This window comes from Cydia splendana, chromosome 7 (assembly GCF_910591565.1).
Source record: "Cydia splendana chromosome 7, ilCydSple1.2, whole genome shotgun sequence".
Classification (NCBI taxonomy): Eukaryota; Metazoa; Arthropoda; class Insecta; order Lepidoptera; family Tortricidae; genus Cydia; species Cydia splendana.
In genome coordinates, this window is record NC_085966.1 from 11970525 (window position 1) to 11995835 (window position 25311).

Genomic DNA, 25311 nt, shown 5'->3' on the forward strand with positions numbered 1-25311 from the left:
TAAGTTACTCTATGTGGTTTACTAGAGGCGCTAGTGCTGCACTCTGGCGGCAGAACATTGCAGTAATAATTAGTGTCCGACCGAAGGTTCGGTTTCGGTTTCGGTTTCGGCCAGTTTCGGCCAAAATATCATGTTTCGGCTGTAGTTTCGGTTTCGGCCAAAAAACGGCCGAACCTTTCGGCCGGGCCGAAACTTATGATATGTTACGAAATTCAGTACAGGGAAATAAGTTTGCGTTTTTAATTTCAATCTTCAGGCGTTGGCCGAGTATCAGCTCGGCCCTCGGGCCTCGACTCGTCGAACGATGTCTTTTTCGCTCTTATTCAGTAATTTTCCTATCTACCTCTAATGGCAAATTTTAAGCGAGGCTAAAGGCTACGCTCAACTAGTGTCGCAATGTTGATTTTCTCAATAGTTAATATTTTGCGAGGCTGAACAGATGAATATTGATTAAAACGAAGAAAATACCCCAGTACAGTTTTTCATACGTATGCTCGACCTTAGCCTCACTGTTTACCTCAATTTACCATTGGTTTGTGTTCCACATGTCCTCTACTTCAGCTTAGCCTTTGGCCTCGCTGCGCCATGCTCGGCTTGCGGTCTCGCTTTTTAATACAAGTGACATTGGTTGGAGTCTGTGTTCAACTACTTATCCTGAAGCCTGAAGCACGGCTTTGACTTCGCATGAAAGTTCGCCTCACTGGGGCACTTCGGACTTTTAGGTCCAGGTGAAGATCGGTACCCGGCCTTGCGATATTGTCAACAAAAAATTTCGCACTCGCTGCGCTCGCGTTTTTGGTTGGTTTTTTGGTTGACCCTGTATCTACACGTTAGGTTGACTCGTGAATGAATAGAGTTAGACTAAGAAAATTCTGCAATGATTTTGATAGCATACGCAGTGCAACTAGTGCAAATGTTATTTATACGTCATAATTTCATAGAAGTTTTGACGTTTAAAATAATACTTGCACTGCGTGTGGTATCAAAATCGTTGCAGAATTATCTTGGTCTAACTCTAGTAATTTTCATAAAAAATTGCTTATTAACATCTATTTCAAGAACATTGGGTGTTGACAGCCCCATAATATGTGTGTAAAAGCGGTATTATGACATTTTTCAACGATGTTAACAAGTCTACAAAAGTTTCGGTTTCGGTTTCGGTTTCGGCCGAAACTAGAGCCAAAGCCGAACATTCGGTTTCGGTTTCGGTTTCGGCAAAAAAACATGTTTCGGTCGGACACTAGTAATAATATAATATTGATCGAACGCGGATTTCAATCATTGTATTTCTGCGTTTAAACACGCTTCATGAATTAAATTAACCAAAATTGGTGCCGCACGGCATATCCGTTATTTATTAGAGGTACCTAAGTATTGGTACTTATTATTTTAAGTCGGCTGGCTGTAACTAAAAGTTTTCTCTAGGTACGTTTTACTTCATTAGAATGCACACACTTTTGAGTAGGTACCTAATTAAGTTCAATTGAATATTCAAGTTTCTAATATTGTTTCATTGTACTTAACTACATATTTTCCTTTTATTTTAATTTGTCATATTTTACTTTGTCTTGGACAAAAGTCTTTTTTCTGTCTATGCAACATAATCTCATCTCCTTATGACAGACGGACTTTAACATATACCTACATAGGTATACAGATATATACATGTATATAGTGTAAAAATATTGGTACATTTATTTAAAGTGACACCAAGATACTTTCATTTCTAGACCTTGGTCCTAAAGTTATTTACAATGTTAATATGCCTTTCGAAATAAAAACCATGAATTCACCTTTATTGCCCACTTACCAAGGGAATGACAGCCGTTCCCACGAAAGATCATAAAATACAAAATATCTGCGACAACTGCCTTAATGAATTCGATGATATTTAAAACTACGACAGATAAAGGGAGTAAATGAAGGATGAGAACTCGGAGCCAAAGATATTGCCACTACAAAGAAAAGAATACTGGGTATCACGTTTGCGGAGTGAAATTTGAACGGTGATCAATGTCGTATTATTGTTTAACCTCTCGTGCTAATATTGATACCCGAGCAAGCGAAAGATTCGCTCGTGGTTTGAAAAATGGAATCTTGAGCGTTTCGAGCGTTTCAAGGCACGAGGGTTAAACAAATCGCAAACCCCGAAATCGCGAAAAAACATTGACCTTCCCATAGAAAATGGACCAGCCAAAATATATGAAACACCCAATTTTTATTTCGCGATTTCGGCGTTGGTCACATTGTATAAGTTGCTCAGTATAGTCCCAATACCTCCCTGGCAACGGGAATGCAGTTATTTTTTAGCCATCCTGTATATGAAACTGGTTGACAAAATGACATAACACCAAATATTCGTGAAATAAATAGTGACAGCTTATTATAGGTAGGTACCTAATAAATAAAAATCTATTTCAATTAAAAGACATCGTCATAATTATAAAATCACATGTTGTTATTTAATACCTAATTAACTGACCTACTTATGCAAAATCCAGTTACCGAATGAAATGTACCTACCGAAGTTTTGTTATTTTATTGTTGCAATATTTTAGGAAAAATATCGATATCGGTCAATTAGCACTTAAGTATTGTTGCGTCACGATATTTCTTAAGATTTATAGTATTATTATCATCCACTCCGATCACGTAAGAAACGAACCAAAGTCTGGTTTCAAGCTATAAATCTTCGTAGATTCGCAATAAAGAGACAAATGACTGTCGCAATACTTAACGTAACTTTATAATTAGGAAAAAACAAGTAGGATAGGTCCTACTTACGATACCTCTTCCGATCCAAGTTATCGATCATGCTAAGATATCGATTTGTAGCTATCTTGCAATCGAATGGTTTCAGATAAATTTATATAGTCAATAAAAGTCTTTTAGTATTTACGTCTGCAATTGGTTGCATTAAAGTTAAGTAAGTTAAAGTATGTATTTCACACAGACATCTCTAAAGCTGATTGTATTATGTTTGTACTTCTTTTAATTCAAGCAATAAATAATATTTGTTTTACGTAACCAAGTGCTTTCAACAATTATACATAACAAACGTAAGTTATAATTGAAATCATTCACCTGAACAACTGACCTTTTGTACATAGTTGACATCTGTCGTCGCTCAAAAGTAGGTAAAGAAAGGTCGTGAACAGGCACTGGCCGTTATGCAACATCCGCAAATCGAGGCACGCGCATCTTCAAATCGCAAGTAGGTATATCGCTCCATGACCAGGAGTTGATGTTTATGTCATCAGCCCATGTGTCCGGTGAACGTAAAAAGATTAATGCGTTTTGTGCGTTAATAACAACTAAGATAAATAATTTATTGTGATTTTGACCCGGTGTAATTTGTTCATAAAGCATTTTAATATCAAACTCCGATTTAGTTAAAATGTAAACTGTCAAATAGCAGACAATTATTATATAGATGGTTTCACAAATGCTGACGAAGAGTGTCTATTAAAGGGGCCCACTGATTAACAGTCCGCTGGACGGTATCGGCCTGTCAGTTGTTCGGAACTCAAAATTTTGTTCTAACTGACAGGCCGATACCGTCCGGCGGACTGTTAATCAGTGGGCCCCTTACGTCTATGATCTAGATTCATTGATGTGGACAGTTTCGTTCGAAATTCGCGCCAGCACCTATGAATCGACCTTAATGCAGTAACCAGATAAAAATAGCAAGTTCATTTTATGTTGAGCAAACTGCCCCATATTATTACAGTGCTGTTTTCATAAAATTAAGACTCCAAGAAAGACTTAATTAGTTGACATAATTATCTAAGAGATGCCGTAACCGCTGTTTGTCTTGCCGAGTAATTTACTAGGTATTCAGGTCGCAAGGCCGTTTCCGCGGTAATGCTCGTGACAACCATGACAAAATACTTTCTATCACTTTTTACAACTCTTCGTTGCAGTAAGACACTAAAGATTCATTACACGCTAATGTTCCGTTTTGAATGTGATTGAACATAAGAAGCGAGCTTTAAATTATAATTAAACAACGTAAGTTATAATAACTTGCGGTAACTGGAGTGAAAACAGTAACTCAGGTTCCATATAAAAGTTTCATACATTTTCAGGTAAGGTAGGTATATATTTTATTTATAATATGTACTAGCTAACCTAAACCAACCTAAACCAACCTTAACTATTCTAGATTGCGCTTTAACAAACATAACGTACGTATTAAAATATTGAAAACTCCACAAAATCCAAAAAATGGATACCTAAGTATAAAAGTATTTTATGGAGAAGATGTTTATCAGCATAAAGTAAGTTCGATTGTATCGTTTTAATCCGATTACGAAAAGGTAAAAGTATTTAAGAAAGTGAAATGAATAAAGTATAAAAACGGCCGGGGCTTGTATGTCTATTTGACAATTATGTACGTTTCTGGTGGTCTGTAGGTGGAAGTTGACATAAACCATAGCATACGGACATAGGAATGTAAAGTCTACTTCATATCCGTGTATCTAAGATATTCAATATTTAGAGACAAGATATTCAATATTATATTTTGAGTTATTATTATATTTTATTTGCATACAAGCTTTAGGTAAACCGGAAAAGAAATCTTAGGTAGTAGGGTATATTAGCGGATATAAAAAAATACCGTTTACCATGTTATGTATAAATACCTAACTGGTTACTATTTGCATAATACATTTCTGAAACTGAATGTGGGAACAGAGATCGTAGTTATGTTATGTGTGTACGTATCGTAGGCACGGGATCGTTCGCTATAAACTCACGGGAAGGCTTGCGTACGCAGCGCAGCGGTTAAAATAAGATGATGTTTTATTATGACACGAGTTTACCAATGCAAATGTTGCCATATAAAGGAGAATAATAGCTAAAGTAAACGCAGACAATAATCATTCTTATCTTCTAAACCGTTTTCTTCATAAATATAGAAACATTCAAATATCATGATAATATTAACTCACAAAATTGCATTTGAATCGCATTAAACGAACGCTATGGCTAACGCTGCGTCGCTTATACAAAAAACCATAAGTGCTATAAAGTTTACAAAGAGCTTACGTCTGTTTAAGCTTAGCATAGCAGATTCCGGCCACATTATGCTAATGCGCCATTGAAGTGGACAAGCGCGGCGGCGCGGCCGCTGGAGCGAAGCAGGCGCCACCTGCCCACACCGCGCGCAATTACTTGCTACAGAATCCAATCGAAATGTATTTCAGACTACATTCAGAATCGTGATGATTTAGATTTTCATAGTAGAGTTAACTGCAGAGAAAAGTCTCGTCTTATTGAAATTGCTATGCGTACTGCATAACTGCACACTAGTACAGTGCATTTTTTTTATATATGTAGTATGGTAGTGTAAAGTGCCCACCTTAAGAGTCGTGAAATATAAATTCTATGACTCTTCTCTTTCCGCACAAACTCTACTTATTAATTTTAATTTCATAACATAGTTAGCAGCTTACAAAATACACATCTGTTCCGAATTTCATTCAAGTTTACCTTATAGTTTTTGACATAAATGTGACATACGGACATGACGAAACTATACGGGTTCCGGTTTTGCTATTTAGGCTAGAATGCTAAAAAACTATCAGATTACGTTAAACGAGTTGAAGCGATGGGGGAAGGAGGAGGTACTTAAGGGAGGAGGTATAATTATGTCTTTAAAAATAAGGATAAGATTTCTAGAAAAGATTTTTGAAAAAGCGACACGCACTCGGCCGATTTTTTTTAATGATATAGGTAGTATATGGGTCTTTAAACACAATTTTTCCAATTAGGCGTTCTTTATCGATTTATTTTATTAACCCTTAAATGCATAGTGTAGGATGCAGCCTACACAACATAAACATAAAATTTTATGAATAATTAGACAAATTCTATTATTTACTGTATATTATTTCAGTAGTAAAACTAATCCGTATTCTGAATTTTTACTTAAATTTACGCAGTATTTTAATTTATAAACATTATATTGCTGATTTCGCAGTGAAAATCGATGTTATATTTTTTTTACTACTTTTCCTAGAATCAGCAAACAATTATGTGTAATTTCGGGCAAAAAGCTTAAGTGCAATAAAATTGGAGCCGCACATCGACGACTTAAGCACACTGAAGCTTACCTTCTACGGCTAGAATTAATTTTTCACGCCATAAGTAGCTGGCTATCGAAACTTTCAATCAGTAGAGGTTCCGATTCCGAATGTGATTATACAGATAACATCGCGATAGTGATGTGATGATAGTTCATTCATAATATTCGGGTCGGCGATTACGTTGGCCGAACAATGCTTTATTGTGCAATTAAAGAATCGCTTGCATTTCATCTCATCGAGAATATCATCTTTTGTACCAATGTGCCAAGCTGCTTCTCTTTATCGACAGTAATTTGATTCCATTGACGTTTTTCTCTAGAGAATTCATTATCGTCACGACCAAAACCTTCGATGTATGATATACAATTGTAAAGCTTCTTTTTGTAATTTACCATTACGTCACTTGCGTCGTCATCGGTCTGAACGGAGTACTGTCAAGGTGCACGTTGCGTAAGAGCATCCGTGAGGTGTCATTGACATTACGTTTTATAGGTACTATCCCAATAGGAGTACAAAAAAAATAGTTTATATAGGATATAAATCAATATTATACATTTATGGAAACATTGGAAACAGATGCATAATTATATAATCAGAGCAAATAATGAAGGTTTTAGTTAGTCATAAATATTTTCTTACATTGTTAAAAATAAATAAATATTATAGGACATTTTTTTTACACGAATTGACTAAGCCCCACGGTAAGCCCATGAAGGCTTGTGTTGTGGGTACTTAGACAACGATATATATAATATATAAATACTTATATACATAGAAAACCACCATGACTCAGGAACAAATATCTGTGTCATCACACAAATAAATGCCCTTACCGGGATTCGAACCCGGGACCATCGGCTTCATAGGCAGGGTCACTACCCACTAGGCCAGACCGGTCGTCTTTTAGGTTAATTAAAAATATTTTTAAAAAACCTAAAAGAATATAGTTCAGTTACGTAATTTCAAAAGAAATCACAAAAGCGGATTTAAATCACAAATAAATGCTCTAAAAATACCACCGTTTTTGTCTAAAATCACAACTACATCTCTAGAGTAAGCCAATGATTGTGTTGCTAATGTATACGTATGTATTTTACTAAACGAATTTAAAACTGCATACCCACTTTATGAATATTCAATTCATAAAGTGCACTTTTGCAGCTCGCTGTATGAATTGAATTAATATTTATATTTATAGCATATTTTACTTACTATGGAAATGGAAGTCCGTCAACTTGGACTAAACCATCAGAACCCCTTACCCAAAATGAAACTTTAACAAAATTGTACAGTGGCTCAGGATTATATTTTGTTAAAAGTCGCCAAGAGTTGTAAGACTATTTTTTTTCCTGAAAGCAGACATTTTACGTTTACAAGAAAAGCTGCCCGAAATCTGCGCGGCAAAACTGTTCCAAATCGGTGTCCAAACGATAGAGCACGTTACGTAATAGTTTCCGCACGAATTTGGTCGGCAAGAACCTGATCTGATGATTTATGGCACCGCCACACGGAGCTCGTGACGCTCTAATCGCACGAGTTAAATGCCTAATGGACACTAATGGAAATAATCAGACGAGAGCATCTGCGAGTCGCGGAGAAAGTGACAAGTTCGACGATATTCGCGTTAAGGACTAGGTGGGTGTTTTTTAATTATTTTTACTAATTGATCATTATATTGATCACTAGTGATCGGCTTCGCACGGATTAACAAATTATACACCTAAACCTTCCTCAAAAATCACTCTATTGATAGGTGAAAACAGCATGAAAATTCATTCAGTAGTTTTTAAGTTTATCGCGAAGATACAAACACACAAACAGACAGACGCGGCGGGGGACTTTTTTATAAGGTGTAATGATAATCATGCGATATTTTAAATTTATTATAAGAGGGAACCAATCTTGTACTAAAAATAATAATCAAAGACGGGTCGCATTTCACCCAACGTCTTCATTCTAATACCACATTGTCATAATTATTGTATAACAATAAATCATCCACAATTTTATTGTGATATTTAGCACACTTTCTCGATAATCCCGTGGGTATTACTTGTACTAATATGTCCATTGTGTTAATCATACCACTTGGGACATGGCAAATGCTGTCATTAAATTAAATTCGTACGTAAGAATATGGTATTTATTGCTTTCATATGTTAAGATTAATATTTGAGTTTTCTATTTATATAAGTAAGTTAATAATATTTAACAACAACATAAATGCATTTTAATACAATAACGTGGTAATGGTAAACACTCGTAAAGCTATGTTAGGACCTACCTATTTTATGGTGTTCGACAAAGCCATAAAACCTGTGCTTGAGATTAGTTCTCAAAAGAACTTCCTCTTAACATTAACATACAGATAAAACCAAGATGCTAATTTGTAAACAGTTACAGTTGTGCAAATTTTAATACTAGCCATTTATCCTGGCGTTTCCTGCACACCTATTACTCTATCTCCTTCCTCTGTTGATAAATATTGTTAATAGTTTGCGATTTACGTTTCTGTACTCGGATTTAAGAGGATTCTAATTTATATTTGGGCGTAAAGAACAATAGTTATTTGTACAACAAGAGATCAAAGTTTGATATTTCTTCGAGTGCTTATTTTGAGTCCCGTGCAAGCGAAAGATTCTATAATAGATTCACGAGCGTAGCGAGTGAATCTAATTTAGAATCTTGAGCGTAGTAAGGGATTCAAAAGCGCACGAGATGTAAATAACTTTGATCTCGTGTAGTACACAAAATTTTTCACCCTAAGCAGTGAGAACATACCTAGAGGGACAGAGATAATAGAACCCAAGTATATCGAACTTGTATTAGACCCCGCATGTTGAAATGACATTTGACTATAAAGGTCACTTGAATGTCATTTTGTCTCACTCAGTGAGCAAAATCGCATTTGGCTCCCTGTTTTTAAGAAGCAAAGTACCCTTGTTCGAGCTGCTGAGGTGAAAAAGATATGGCGCGCCGCGCGAAACATACTTACGGAAGATAATCATAGGCGTCGCGCGCAGTTTATGTCAATTACTTTGAAAATATACACTTTTGTTTAAAATATTGTTTGTTGGATCCCTCGGCTACATCAGTAGCTATTTTATACTAAAATTATACTGCTACGTCATATAGGGTAACGATATACAACTGAAAATAAATAAAAATAGACATGTTTTCGTTTTTTTTTTTATCTAGCCAACTTTAACCTTTTAAGGTTTTAGTTAGAGTCTGCGCTTGCTAATATAGTTTAGTTTCCGCGTGATTTTTTTCATGGTATTTGTCCTTGTTTAAAACGTGTAAAAATTATAAGTATATAAAAACTACAATTCTCCATTTTCCCCTCGTATTAGTACTATTTTGAGTATTTTGCTCTCACCATTCTTAGTCATCAAAATCATGACTGAGAATTTTGGTGGGTAATTACCAGTTACCTACACTTGAAGTGTGCTTGCTTCAATCCGGATATATGATTTGCTTCTATCGGGCATCGGCTTTTATTATCTAAGAGTGATTCTCAAGAAAGTGGCATCGTAAGGTTAAAGTTAATGAAAAAAAAATTATTGTATTTTTTTTACTTTTAAGAATGAAAAATATGTTTTACTACTTCAAGTACCCCAAATTTTCAAAAGGGAACAGAAAATGAAGAAGTTATTTTCAAGGCTTACAATAACCTATACATTGAACACAGGTTAAAGTTAAGCAGGTAACAGTGAAAAACACATTCTTTTTTATTTTTTCTCTTGAACGGATAATAATACGAATGTCTCACTTTTAGCATAGATGAATAAACCTTCATACAATATTAAAATGATATTATTACATTAGGCCCCATACCAAATTCGAAAAAAATAATCGAGACAAGTTAAAGTTAACATTCCGTTACAAACCCCAGATTCCTGCCTTTAACCACTAGTCTCTACGAAACTACGACACTTGGGTCATGATGGTACCCTACGGTGGTTAGCTTGATACTAACCTAATATTTTGCCATAGTTATGATCTAAATAAAAAATTCTGTGTATGAGTCAGATGCAATACCGCGGATGTAAGTACAGGTTACAGTGAAAATATCCTTGGACAAACTTCGTGCGTGAATATTATTGTAAAAAAATTTATATATAAGGCCCGTGCAATGTACATTTTAAAAGGTATTGTTTATGTTATTATATATCATGATATTTTATTTGCATAAATTGGTGCTTATAAAATCTAAAGAACTAAAACTGGAAGAGCGATGCTTTTGGATAAGACAGGTTACAGTGAAAAGTGCTACTCTTTATTTTTTATAAATATAAGTATTAAATTGAAATAAAAATAATGACTTGGCCTCGATAAACATTGTTTTAGTTTATCTAGATACATTTTTGTTTCATATGAAAAAGAGCAAATAAACATAGTGACCGAGGGGTGCGTGGTCAAACCCGATAAGTCGAGTAAAAGGGTTTTAAAATTAGAACTATATGTGACATGCGTAGAATTCTTATTTGAATGATAAAATATTTGGATTTATCGGGTTTGACCTCCAAACCCTCCAATTTACATTCAATTCAAAAACTCGATGACAGGTTAAGATGCCACTTTTTTGAGAATTACTCCTTAGAACTTGAGTAATCGAGATAAAGAAACATTTTAAACTTATTTTTATTCAGCTTAAACGATTAGAGGAATTAAAATAGTAACATAAAAAAAATATTCTTATTACCCAGAACAGCCGAACGGACATTATATTAGTAGACACTTATAATTAGTCCGTAATCGTACGCAACATTTGGACTACTTTTACCGGTTGTCACGAAAACGTTCTGTTACCTAACAGATGGATCACATTTCGATAGATCTTTTAAGGATTACTTTTTGGTAATTAGACATTAGCATTTGTGAGGTAACTTTTAATTGACGGTGCGGTGGGTCGCGCTACCGCTGCGCAATACCGCTATGTATTGAAAATAACCGGTAAAGTTGCGATAGACGGCAAGACATTGTTGTTGAACTATGTCTTGTCCTACAATTTAATGTGTCACGAGCGAACCTGCAGCCTCTCCCGAATATAAGACATATACGTACCATGTTTCTGTTAATGTGACTAGCGCACATAACATAGATTGAACTAAATGTAGAGTACGCACCCTCAATTTTGTAGTAAGAAAAGCAACCATGTAGAAGAAAATACATGATGTCATGAAATCAATGTATGCTACGGTAAAACTCGTTTTTTGGACTTCGGTTGAATTTTTAAAGTCGAATATTTAGTGCATTGACGCATTTTTTTTTTAATTTTACACAAAGAACGATTTATTAACTCAGCTAACATTATATCAAATTTATTAAAAGTCTACCTTTCCTTGGTCATTGTTCTTATGATCCATTCTTGTAAAGGCCATAGTCGGTTTTCCATAGTAAGTTGGCCCTTAAGTCAATTTGATTCGGGTTTTTTTTGTGAGTACCTCTTATGGTGAAGGATATTTTTGCTGAGTATCAACATCCTACTAGTGACAGTTTTTGACTTATGATTTTATTAATTTTTTTCTTTAATGTATTGTTTTTCGGGATATATTCAAGCGATTTGCTTCAATTTTTAAATAGTGTTCTTTATTTAGGTATGCATCGATACTCAAAAAACGAATACCAGTTGTCATATAAAAAAAAGGAAAAAAAGTAAAATAAAAATAAAACATTTTTTTAATGTCGTGGTGAAGTAGTGACACCTCTAATTTTTTCTTCTAGTTGTAGGCCAGACATTGGCCTACTACTTGCCTAAATATCAAAATTTTCCAAACGGTACTTCCTGTCAAAAATTTGCAATGTGTGTGGTCATCGAAGAGTTTGTATACTACATTGAAAAACACCGATTGAGTGAGAACTTGACCACACACATTGCTAATTTTTGACAGGAAGTACCGTTTGGAAAATTTTGATATTTAGGCAAGTAGTAGGCGAATGTCTGGCCTACACCTGAAAAAAAAATTAAAAAAAAAAAAAAAAAAAATATATATAAAAATTATATAAAAATATTAGACTTCTGACTTACTTGACTTAAGATCCTATGTCCCCTAGATGGGGCAGAGGGCGTCCACAGTGACTCTCCATGTAGATCGATCTTGAGCTTCTCGCCTCATTTCGCTCCAAGACTTCCCGATCTTCTTCGCCTCGTCTAACACCGTACGCCGCCAGGTTTGTTTGGGACGGCCACGCTTTCTCTTTCCTTGGGGGTTCCAATCTAAGGCCTGTTTAGGTATATGACACCAATAAACTCAAGGCGCGACCATAAGCTAGACCATCTCAACGTATCAAAGGCTTTTTCGAAATCTACAAAAGTCAGGTAAAGCTCCCTCTGCCATTCTGATGCCTGCTCCAGTATGATACGAAGAGTGTTAATTTGGTCAGTGCACGAGCGATTAGGACGAAAACCTGCCTGCTCGTTGCGCAGGAGTGGTTCAACGGCCTTCGATAGCCTGTCCAGGATGATCTTGCAGAAAACCTTAGAAGGAATCGAAAGCAAAGTGATTCCCCTCCAATTGCCACACTGGCTTAGGTCACCTTTCTTAGGCACTGTGATCAATAGTCCCTTACTCCAGTCCTCCGGCAGTTCCTTGGCAACCCAGATCCTTGCGATTAAGGAAGTCATAGACTCAACAGCTGTGGGCAAGTCAGCTTTAAGCATTTCCGCAGATATGAGGTCGAGTCCTGGCGCCTGTGTCACTACTTCACCACAACATAAAAAAATGTTTTATTTTTGTTTTACTTTTTTTTTCTTTTTTTTTTATATGACAACTGGTATTCGTTTTTTGAGTATCGATGCATATCTAAATAAAGAACACTAATAAAAATTGAAGCAAATCGCTTGAATACATCCCGAAAAACAATACATTAAAGAAAAAAAATAATAAAATCATAAGTCAAAAACTGTCACTAGTAGGATGTTGATACTCAGCAAAAATATCCTTCACCATAATAGGTACTCACAAAAAAAACCCGAATTAAATTGACTTAAGGGCCAACTTACTATGGAAAACCGACTATGGCCTTTATTAAAATGTGTCAAAATGATTATCATAATCGAATCTATCACAAATCGTGCCGGTGTATGAAGTAACTAAGCATTAATTACGCGATGATTATACGTCAATTCTTATCAAAACATTTTGACAGGCTACCGTCAGCCGCCTGACAGAACTGACAGTGCTCGAGTGGCGAAAATTCTCACTAATTATTTCATATAATACATTAGGTAAACACAGCCATGTCCGACTTTCATTTTTTATGAGTGCGAATTTGCATTTGGGTATTGCAATATTTATGTAATTGTATTTAATTAAACAGTTACCTTTGAACAGGACGTACGGTGAGTGCGTTTATTTAAATGACATATATGCTTTTGTCGTTGCCTACTTTATTTTTTATGTATGCAAATTTTGTTTATACTTACTTGATTTCTGGTTTTATTAACCAACTTAACTTAATTTTATCCTAATGACGAATAATTACGGTACGTGAAATGAGGGCAATGAAAAGTATTTACGTACTTCACATTCGTGTGGCGCAGATTAAATAACAATTACCTATAGTCATGCACGAGAAAGCAAAAGTCGCTTAAAATTTTGTGCAAATTACATTAATGTACCTACCGTTATAAATTCAACTTAAGATATAAGATATTTTATCTACACACATATCATAAATCTCTATGATGCCTTCAAAATCCGTAAATAATGGCCCACATTACGATAAACTGTTTTGTTACAGCAAATTTCTTATCTGTGAAAATGTGGTAATAGCTTCATTACTATATCAAAATCGATTTGGTAATGCATTCAAATTTCGAACATCTCTGAAAAAAAAAGCAAATTCATTTGACCCCTATTCTAATATCAGTCGAGATGACGTTTTATTCTAAATCAAATGACAATTGCATACAATATTGACAAATCTCGCATGTTTGTTGGTATCGAGCGATATGGCAATCGACCCTGACTCTAGTTTGTCTTTGAATAAAAAAAAAAACTACGGATGCGTGACGTGCGTGAAAAAAGTTTTCATTTGCCGCCATTTGACGTACAGTTTATCTTTTAATTCGTTTGTAAGTAAAAAATAATTTGTTTTGTTGTTTTTAAAGTAACTATAACAAAAGTTTCGCGTAAAATGTGCGATAAAGATATTTCGGAGACGCCACCTCATATCAGCGAGTTCCGCCAGAGAGCAAAGTGCCCCAATGTCGGCTGTAATATGAGGTTAGTGAATATATCATAGAAAGTTTATAATATGTGTGTAGATAAAGCAGTGTATGTAACTGTACATAATTAGGCATTAAAACACTCGTGTGATACTATTATGAAACTCATTTCATTCGTTTCATAAACCCACACTCGTATTTTAATGCCTTTCATTATGTAGCAGTCACATAAACTACTATTACGTATCGACTGTTGGATAGAAGGTATGGCAGAGAAAATAGAATGAATAACCGAAGTTAAGAACTATCAAAGATTGCAATTTTTTAAGCTCTATATAAGGGATTATCGCCTATCAAAACATCTTTAAATTTTACATTATCAATACTCAGCTGGGCCTATAATGACAAGCTCAATGTGTACTGTCAAGTAAAAGACATTCCTGTGACTTTCTTTTCTCCTTGCGTAATCAGTCGTTCACTCAAATTATGCATATTATTATATAGTTGTAAATAGTACTAGAATATTTGCCATTTCGCATACCAAAGCCAACTGCGCCAGTAGATATCATTTACTTGGTGCGCCGGCGGTGGGCACAAAGGCAAAAGTAATGTTATTGCTAAATCGAAAGCCTTCATAAATTGTGGACGTTTCGGCCTCGACGTCTTTCTCCATAAGGGTGAGGTACATTGTTGCTATTAATTTGATTGAAAACACGAGTTATAGGAAAAATAGGAGGTATAGGAGGTACAACTTTAAACAAAATGGCCCAATAAACTAATTTATTTAACAACATTTTCATTATTAACTTTGTTATGTCACTAAAAATCTGTTTATTAATAATTCTTGCGTGTTACTATAGTCTAAGTCCTAAAAGCTTTAGTTTCGTTATTAAATTTGGAACCGTGTCTTATTTAATCATAGTTAAAATATCCTTTTTTTTTAAAGGTCTTTATAAAGACCCCTGGTCTGGGACGTAGGAGGACAGATTTTTTTACATCGGCCATGAGCGTTTAAATTTCTTATTTAATTTCAGCAAATTACTTTAGCGCTACAATACTTTTCATTTAAAATATTATTCAGAAAGATTGAGAATTTGATACAGTAAGCAACCTGACAGCAGTTTGAAAAATAAATGAGGTGTAGAATCACGAATATAGAAGCATATTCAATTCATAATAAGTGTAGGTATCTATTAACGCGATAGTCCCATGAGATTTGTTTTTAATAAATCTATATGATTACCTATCAAATTTTGATAGGTACTTTAATGAAGCTATTTTTAAATTAGCTAATGGCATATATAAGTACCTATCTAAAAATAATTTCATTATATGTAAGTATCACAGTTTTAAAACCTGAGACTGAGAGTTCCGAAAATCATTGTGTGCAAAGATAGTTTTCATTATTTACAGTTTAGACTGGGAAACCTAGCCTTATTATAAATGTACGTGAAACCTAGCCTTATTATAAATGTACGTGAAGTAATGCCCCGTTTCGTGATGCTGCTTCGGTTATTTACGACATACTAGATCGAAATCCACAGTTAAATTTAGACTACCGTGCATTTTATTGAATTATTTAGAATGATGGATTTATGTAGGTTTGATAATAAGTAAATATTATATCCTGCTTTTTTACTGAACGGACATAACTGACATGTTTTGGTGTAGATATCCTTTCTAGTCCACCTTATAACTCATCATTGGACTGTACCAGGTATGGTAGACGATTAATTGCGTGTATATAATAATAATTTAATCTATACATATAATAAAGCTGAAGAGGGTCGAAAGTCTGTACATGGAAGATATTTGAAAAAAAGTTGGCTGGGGATACTTAGAATTGATAACAGAACACGTTCCAACAGTTTTTAGAATTTTTGTCTGTTTGTCTGTTTATCTGTTTGTCTGTTTATTTGAACGCGCATCACGTGAAAACGGCTGAACGGATTTTGATGAAAACTTTATTAATCTGTCGAGAAAATCCCCGGCCAGGTTATAGGCTATAAAAATTCAATCCCTTAAAGGGGGGAGGTAGCCACAACACTCGATTGACTTAAGTTTGCCCCTGAATCTTATGGCGCTACTTAGCAAGGAGGGGCAAAATATAAAATTTTTCAAATATGTGCAGATGGCGCTGAATTTAATACGTTGTGACATAAATAAGTCACGGAGGAAGGAATTTGCCAAAAGAACTCTAAGTTTAGAAGATCCCTCTTCTAAAATTTCAATCAATCGTATTACGGATATCAACAAATTTAATTGAATAAGTGTTGATTTAATAATACAACAAAATTAAACGACAGTAAATTAATTGCCCCTCATTGCACAGTGCCATCTTTTGGGGAGCTGAGTAAACATTAAGTACCTAATCAAGAAAACTAAAAATGAGTTTACATAGTTACGTAGTGGTAAAATAAACACACATATCAACACGCGCATATAATTGAATAAAATTATTTATTTTCTCCGTCATGAATTATATCTAATCGTAATTATATATATCGCATACATATCAAATCCATATTCATACGTATTTAATAATGGCCACGAAGGTGGGTACTATGAAAAAAAACATTGACCTCTGTCATTTGCAGTGCCGGATTAACCCTTTTAAGCAAAATAAGCACTTGCTTAGGGCACCACGTCTAGGGGGCACCAAAACCGAAGGCAAAAAAACGCGCAGGCTGCATCAGGTACCTACTCCACGATGACTGCAATAGTCGTCGTGGAGTAGGTACATGAAACTTTTAACCTATACGTGTACAAGTACCCATCTAATAACGAAGGGTCGTAGGGATCAAGTAAGAGAGTGAGGGTACGTAAGAACATCTCCAACGTAGGCTTTCGATTTGACCTTACGCGGAGGCCCTTAAGGAGCCCACTGATTAACTGTCTGCCGGACGGTATCGGCCTGTCAGTTAGAACAAAATTTTGACAGTTCCGAACAACTGACAGGCCGATACCGTCCGGCGGACTGTTAATCAGTGGGCCCCTTTAAAATCATGGAAAAAAACCTTGCTTTCGGGCTTGCGGCCAGCTGATTTTTTCGACATAGGTTACCGATTTTATAGCGCATTTTGCTCTCTTGCACGCCAGATTTGTCGGCCAAGCCGAGTTGCTCCTTAGCCGCGATCCTGAGACCTAACTGTCAAAGGCTTATAAGGGGCCCCGTGAAAGCCGAAAACTAAAAGCATCCTATCAAGTAGCGCTTTTGAGTGAAGCCGAAGAGCGAGCAGTAGAAGAGTCGTGATTACATGCATAGATTCGATTTCAAGCCACTCTTTTGCAGTTCGGCGTTAGGTCTTATGCGAGTCCATCTGCCTTACGGCAAAGTTGATCTTCTGCCTTAATTACACTTGGGCGTGGATCCAAATCCAAGCTTTCCACTTTGGCAGCTGGGCCTTCTGCCTTGCTCACACTTCGCCAATTCAATTCACTTGGTCAATTCCAAGCTCTGCTTTCTTGCATCTATGAAAACAACCTCGCTGAGACCCTTAAATACCTATCGAGCCCTATGCTAGGCTGATAGAAAACTGTCCCATCCCTTCTCTGTATGAAATCCTCGATTCGCGCCTGGTTGGGACTAAAAGTAAATATGTACAACTGTCTATCAAATTGCGTTTTTTTTATATAGAAAAATTTTCGCGCTCGCTTCGCTCGCGTTTTCAATAACTTTCTGAGATATGATAAAGGTGACATTCGGTTGGCGACTGCAGCAGCATTACTCTGTTGCAACGTTACTGCTGCAGCACTGTCAATATTCGGTTGGCGACTGCAGCAGCATTAGGTACTCTGTTGCAACGTTACTGCTGCGGCACTGTCACTGTCTATCAAATGGCGTTTTTTTATATCGAAACATTTTCGCGCTCGCTTCGCTCGCAATTTCAATAGCTTTCTAAGATATGATAAAGGTGACATTCGGGTGGCGACTGCAGCAGCAGTACTCTATTGCAACGTTACTGCTGCAGCACTGTCAATTTTCGTGATAAAATGATGTGACTGATTTCCATTCTCAGCTGAAATGCAGCAATGAACGTCACTCAATTTACCAAAAAAATTCAATGTAATCTTGATGACCCTAGGGAGAGGGGGCACCATGGTCTAGAAATACTTAGGGCATCAAAATATCTTAATCCGGCACTGGTCGTTTGCGGAGTCAAACGATTTGGGACTCGCATTTTATACGCATTACGATGCCTTCCCGAAAAAAATCGAATCATTCGCGAAAGTTTCGCAACGCATTGAGGTTACAAGGGGCACGTGGTCTTCCTCAGGAGTCTGAAGAAGACCCCGGTGAGTGGCGCTCTAGCCAGGCAGGCCGCTTCGCGTTCGCTCGCGCGCGTATACCTTACTGTATCGTCCGATATACACCTACTACTCTGTCGTTTAAATCCTTAGAGAATATAACCAACGGAGACGCCATGTCTATAATTTTCGGTACAAAATAGTCTGCCGTTTTTTGCGGGGGAGGGGCACATCAAATGTGTACGTAACGTAAACATAGCCATGTCAGATAAACGTCGGTTGACCATTGGCCGCCTATTTTCGACAGAGGGGAACGCCTGTTAATGACCACTCCGTTTGGTTATATTCTCTAAGTTTAAATCACGTGTAAAATTTGAATAAGGGCGAAAACAAACTATTGATTTTGGAGTGTAGTTTTATTTAGTGGTACCTAATTGTAAAATACTTTATCTGGACTACAGTCCTCTAGCATATCCATATGTCAACTTTACTTCAAGTTCTGCCTCCATGGGAGAGGGAGAGAAATTAGGATTAGAAATTAGCCGCTTACTGACACAGACCGCTAGTAGTACACAGCTAGTTAAAAATAAAGACACTTTCTAAGGTAGGTAGCTGTAGGTCTGTACAGCTACCTTACCTTGGTTTGTAAAAACCAATACGGTACTACTAACTAACTAACTATTTTGGCTCAGCGATCCAAAGAGAATCTTGGCCTCCGAAACGACAGCATGCCATCTATCCCGATCCTGCGCAACACGGTACTACACGTACTTTCAAATGTTAGGTTCAACATAAATGTATGTACCTAGTACCTTCTATTTACGCTTACTTACACTTCAAGATGCATTGCATTTTATTCCTATAGTAAATGCATACTCAATGCCGGTTAGCGCTTGTACCCCGTGCACAATAACCACAGGCGTGACAAGATAAAATCTAGGGAGCCCTGTCGGCGAAACGCGAATTAAAATAAATAAATATCGCATTGAAAATGCACTGAATGGCTCTTGGACGACATTAAGTGCAATTACTAGGCGCACTGCGCCATTTACACGTATTGGATACACGATTCCAGTAAAAAGAAGATGTGTGATTGTAGCCGTGATCGGTTCGTTTTGATATATTGCTTGCCCGTATAAAATTACGCGCCTATTCGAAACGACCCGATATCTATAATGAGATATTCTCTCGGGGCTACGTACGTAATGCGAAAACGATCGATACACAAACGCTTTAGGTTGCGAAAATTCCAATGCATCGTAAATGTTATAACATTTATTTTTAGCGGCGCTTTGACGATTGCTCATAAATTACAGGTACTTTTTAAGTTCACCTACTAACTCCTCAAAATGACTCATGGTCAAGAGTTCAATCTTTCACAGCCTTTTATTTGGAGCTCGCATTGAGAACGTTATACGAGTTGCGACAAGTTAAATAAAATTCGTCCAAAGATGATAAATATATATATGTATAAAGTATATATCAACATTTAATTAAGCAACTTATAAATATCCAACAATCAGGACACATACGAAAGTACATAACACGTGTAAATAAAAAAGACTACTGTACTTTACAACTTACAATCAATCTTACCTTACCTTAATTTACTCACATCCTTAAGTACTTAATACTTAGGAGAGACAATCATTTATATCGTTCAGTTAACTCAGTCGTGATGTAACTTCCAGTCCTAGTGCCAATAAAACTAGCAAATCTCATGTCATGATATGCGGTAACAATCACGCGGTTGCCATTTTTTCTGCCAAAACTAATTAGATCTGCGCGATAAGGAGCGATACGCGAAAGTCCGTGATGTACTCCGATCTCCTAATTGTTTTCGCTTTCATCTGTTACGTGGCCTATTGTTCCCATCGTTGCTGGGAGATGCTATCTTCCTGACAAATGGGATTATTACGATACGCGTAGATACGACCGATGTTACGCAATTTGCCTAATGTGACTTTAAATTATGTTTATGAATTTCGCACAGAAGGCCACTGAAATAGTATTTGTTCTTGTCTTTTATATTTGAAAATGAAAATGAAAAATGAATTATTGGTTACACAATAATACATTTTAACTAGAACTAAAACAAGAACCTTCTTTTAAGTAAACTAATACTTGTGCCAGAAGGCTCCGCTCTTCCATTAATTACAAGGTTTACCATAATTATCTTAAGTCTTAAGCTTATAGGTACTTAATAGAAGGTAAGATACTTTAAATTAAAAACTAAATCAAATTTTAATACAAATTACCATGCATTTTGACAAATTTCTATTTAAGAATATTTGGGACCCTTAATTCTGAGAATTGTATAAGAAGTTCGGAATAAATTGTGGAATATATTTATATGTACAAAAAGTTATGCATGTGCAGGATCTTATTACGCTACGTCGAACTTACCTACTTACATAAAAAGTTTTTGATTTCAAAGTACCTAGACGTAATATATTATGTATTAAATATATTAGTTATTTTATTTTATTTATTAAACTTTACACATAACACTTAACACCCAGAGTACTTATGTGGTATACAGGGTGTTTGGTACATCGTTTGCCAAATTAAAACGGCAGATAGGTTGAGTCATTTGCTATCTTCCCAGGCCTAGAAATTTTTAATTTTGCGCACGTTTTTTTTTTAGCTCTATGCCAGTTTTTCGTAAATTTCAAATTTTTACTTGCGCAGTAGTAACAAAAACCATGGCCAATTTTGTTTTTCTAGGCATGAGTAGATAGCAAATGACTCAACCTATCTACTGTTTTAATTTGGCAAACGATGTACCAAACACCCTGTATACATATTTAAAATTCAAAATTGGAAATATATTAATATACATAACATATAACAAAAGAAAGCTTAACATTAACATAGGTACTTATAATAATGAGATCAGGGATATATCAGGGATGTGTACATATTTACTTACCTACTATTATCAGTACAATTAAAAAACTGACTGGAATTGCCAATATTTGTGTATGATGACTATACTATACATACGGTAGCAAGCAATACGGTAGGTAGCAAGAATTTATGTACAAGTTATATTTTACAAAATTTTGTCCTCATGCTGGTCAACGCTCTAAGGTATGTACATACCTAATAGTATTCTACATGAAATAACGATGTTTCATAATAATTCGACACGTCGCGTCGGCCCGTGACTGCATGCTGGCCGTCTGTCAGTCGGACAACGTTTAAGTAAGAATAAAGACGCATTGTCCAGCAAAGACGGCGCAGTCATCCACCAAATTCAACCAGCAACCCTTAACTCTACACCTGCCACTTATTCCCCTACCATAAAGTTGAAATTCGTTATATCTTCGATGTATCAGCAGCATAATATAAGGCCGTGCGATAAAATCTAGCAATGCATCCCGATTGCGCAAGTACACGACATCGAATGCATCGCTCGGACCGGAATCGGAACATTTACGATTACGATTTCATTAGCTTAAAATTGAAACAAATAAATCAATTGGAAGCTGTTAATGTCCGAATAGATGTGCCAGAAATGGCAATGGGTGGCGCCGTTTTGCGCGTGGACGCGAGAGTTATAATTAATTGAAGTAATCTACGTCCAACTGTTATGTAATTTCAACCATGTGGATTTATTTAAGATTGTTTATTGGTTAATTGCGGGTCAATTCTCACATGAATATTTGATATAATATATTTTGATGATGAAATGTATCCTCAATATCCTCATCCGCCTGATGTTGTAACAAAAAACCGTATATGATTAATATATGAGCGCGGTGTACATAATTATAAACCAAAATAAGGATTTAAGTAAGGATAGTCGAATACGCTTTTCCATACAAACGTAGTTCCGTTTTTCCTTTTCAATTAACATTTTGGAAAATATTTTTACATAATTTGATGTATATTAACAATAACTATCTGAGAACCCGAAAGAAATCAACTAATGCTGTAAATTAATACATACATTAACTTCAATAACAATAACCAACCCTAATACTCATTCTACAGAATATTAATTTCATATACGCGTACCCCGGGGTTTTGGGTACGGGAATGATTTAGTGTAATTTGTTTATTGTAAAATACATAGGTAGTTACAAACTATGAATTAAAAAAAAACTGTCTTTACCGTCTTAACAATTTTTTTTGGCTAGGGTAAAACATTTCCGCGCCCAAAAATGTATATGTAAATATACATAAGTAAATGTATATGTATAGCATAGCATAAGTAAATAGGTATGTTTTAACCGGTGCAGTCAGTCGGCGGCAAATCTTAACGTTTAGGCTTCCTCTATTTTACCATAAAAAAGACATATCTTTCTGCCGGTAAAATATAATTAGGATCTTTTAGTCAAGCTCGGCAGCATTGTTATCGTCAAACGCATGCGCGAGCACGATGATACTTTCGCTTGAAACGCTACAGTATATTGTTTAGTTTTTACAACTCTCAACTACCTATTTCGAAGTATTGGTCGTAATAAGTAAGAAAAGGCGTCGCAATTTGACTTTTCGGGCACCAAAATTACTTTTGAGTAGAATGTTAAAATGTTTTGAGAGAACAACATGCCTATGATTTTTTCACAAACAAAAACTTGTAAAAGTTACAGAAATGAAAATTCAAACAAAATAATTGTAGTTTATGTGACTGCTACATAATGAAAGGCATTAAAATACGACTGTGGGTTTAACTCAATCACTTCGTTCGTTTCTTAATAGGATCACACGAGTGTTTTAATGCCTTTTTAAGTACAGTTACATACACTATTTTATCTACATACATATTAAAAACTTTCTATGATATATTCACTAACCTCATATTTCAGCCGACATGGGGCATCGTTGCTCTCTGGCGGAACTCGCAGATTTGAGAGTCACCGAAATATCTTTATCGCTCATTTTACAAGAAACTCTCGCTTCAAGTAAGTCAAAAACAACAAAATAAATTAATTTAATACTTAAAACAAATTAAAAGATAAACTATACGTCAAATGGCGGTAGGTAAATGAAAACTTATTTCACGCATGTCACACATCCTTAGTTTTCTTTTTAATTCATAGACAATCGAATGAAGTCCCTATTCTCATGTCACTCGAGATCAAATGTCGTGCGGTTTATATTAAAAAAACATTGATTTAGCGTTTCGTATCGATCATGGTATAATAATATACTCCGCCTGGTACTCTATTCCGAGATTCGCGTATGACCTAACTGACACGGGCCTACGTCATCATGCTGTTTACAGGTTCTCAAACTTTAAAATGTGGGAGAATTTTAACCAACGGTGAAAATTATTTTAACGGCATTAATTTTAAGTTATTCATGTAGAAACATAGTAAAATAAAACAAATCTAATGTATTAAATTAAACTTTATATATCTATACAAGACAAACGTTTCAAAAACTAATTCACAGTTACACATTAATTACCAAGCTTACGACGTGAAAAGTTTGGAAAACACTGCGACTGCTGACACTGAGCGAGAAGGAAATAACAATTAACACGCGTTCGACAAGGATGACGGTCAGGGCATGAAGTTATCTAGATCCGAATTGTCAAATGTGACAGCGCTATCCTGTGCTGCCAGTAATGTAAACAGAATTACCCGAACGTCTGAAATTTCTTTCGTGAATCGGAAGATATTGCTAACGAGTAATTAAAAATGACGTGTTATTGTAAAATTTAAGCTAAAATACATATAAATGAAAATTATAAAATTATAAAGAAATATTTTAACTTATTAACCATAGCTATAATGTACCCATGTAACATGTTATGTTGAAATAAAGTGGCAATGTTATTGTGACGTAGGCCCGTGTCACTCTGGGAATAGAAGACCATGTTTTATTAGACCATGGTATCGATAACTGCAGTCTGGCGCAAGTCCCCTTATAAAAAACGTTGTATGAAACGTACGCTAGCTGCTATGGCGGATATATATATATTGCTCTAACAGCGGCATCCCTTTCTCACTTACCTACACTACACATCCGCCATTGTCGGCCATTATTTATGTTTACTGTTCGCCGGACTTTTTGAATCTTGCATTTTTGTGTTTTAAATTTGTTAAAATTAACTAATTTGACGTAACAGTTACGACCATAACTTGGATTGAGCCCGTGAATAATAGTATTCTGTGATGTGAAGCAAATATGCACTACAAAACGTGTGAGATTTGTGGTATAAAGGCCGGTCGTGTTGGTGGTCAAAAACGAACATTTGTAAATGGCTAAATTTCCATTGGATGAAGATAGGTAAGTTCAAAAGTCTATTTGTTTTTCTACATAAATTTTTAATCATTTATTTACATACAATATATATACAGTGGTACTACTAAACGAAATTAATAACTAGCTTAAATCTAAAATAGGCCCTTGAGGCATTGTACCAAGGATGCTGGCGGCATTTCCTCGCTGTATCGCAATGCTGATACGTTGTGCAAGGTAGCCGCCAGCTCTTCGGTCACCAGTTACGTCAACCAGACGCTTCGCGATTTCTGCGAACAACTTATGCGCGCTGGGACCCCATGGACCTAGAGTTTCAACTCCAAATGGTACAAAATGGTACTCTCTACCGAGGCTCTTATATTTGTTACGTTTTAGAATTTCGGCGCTTTCCGCCGCTCCGCCCGCTTTTACAGCAGTCCGTTGGAGGTGGGACGGTGCCAGTGTGTCTACGCAGCTAGCATCCCACACCAACATCCGTCCCAAGCTCCAAGGAACTAAGGACATTCCATCAGGCCTCTTGCCATCATCTCTGATAATGCCAGTCGGCTCAAGAAGAGCAGGCACATTGATGGTGGCAAGAGA

At 35.9% G+C, this 25311-nt stretch overlaps 1 long non-coding RNA gene across 1 annotated transcript in view; it reads right to left on the minus strand.

Annotated features, from left to right (window-relative positions):
- LOC134792184 (uncharacterized) overlaps window positions 1–25311 on the minus strand; it is a 596557-nt gene that overhangs the window by 12753 nt on the left and 558493 nt on the right. Inside the window, exon 2 of the long non-coding RNA XR_010144400.1 lies at window positions 6783–6854. This is a non-coding gene — a long non-coding RNA (uncharacterized LOC134792184). The remainder of the gene's footprint in view (window positions 1–6782; window positions 6855–25311) is intronic.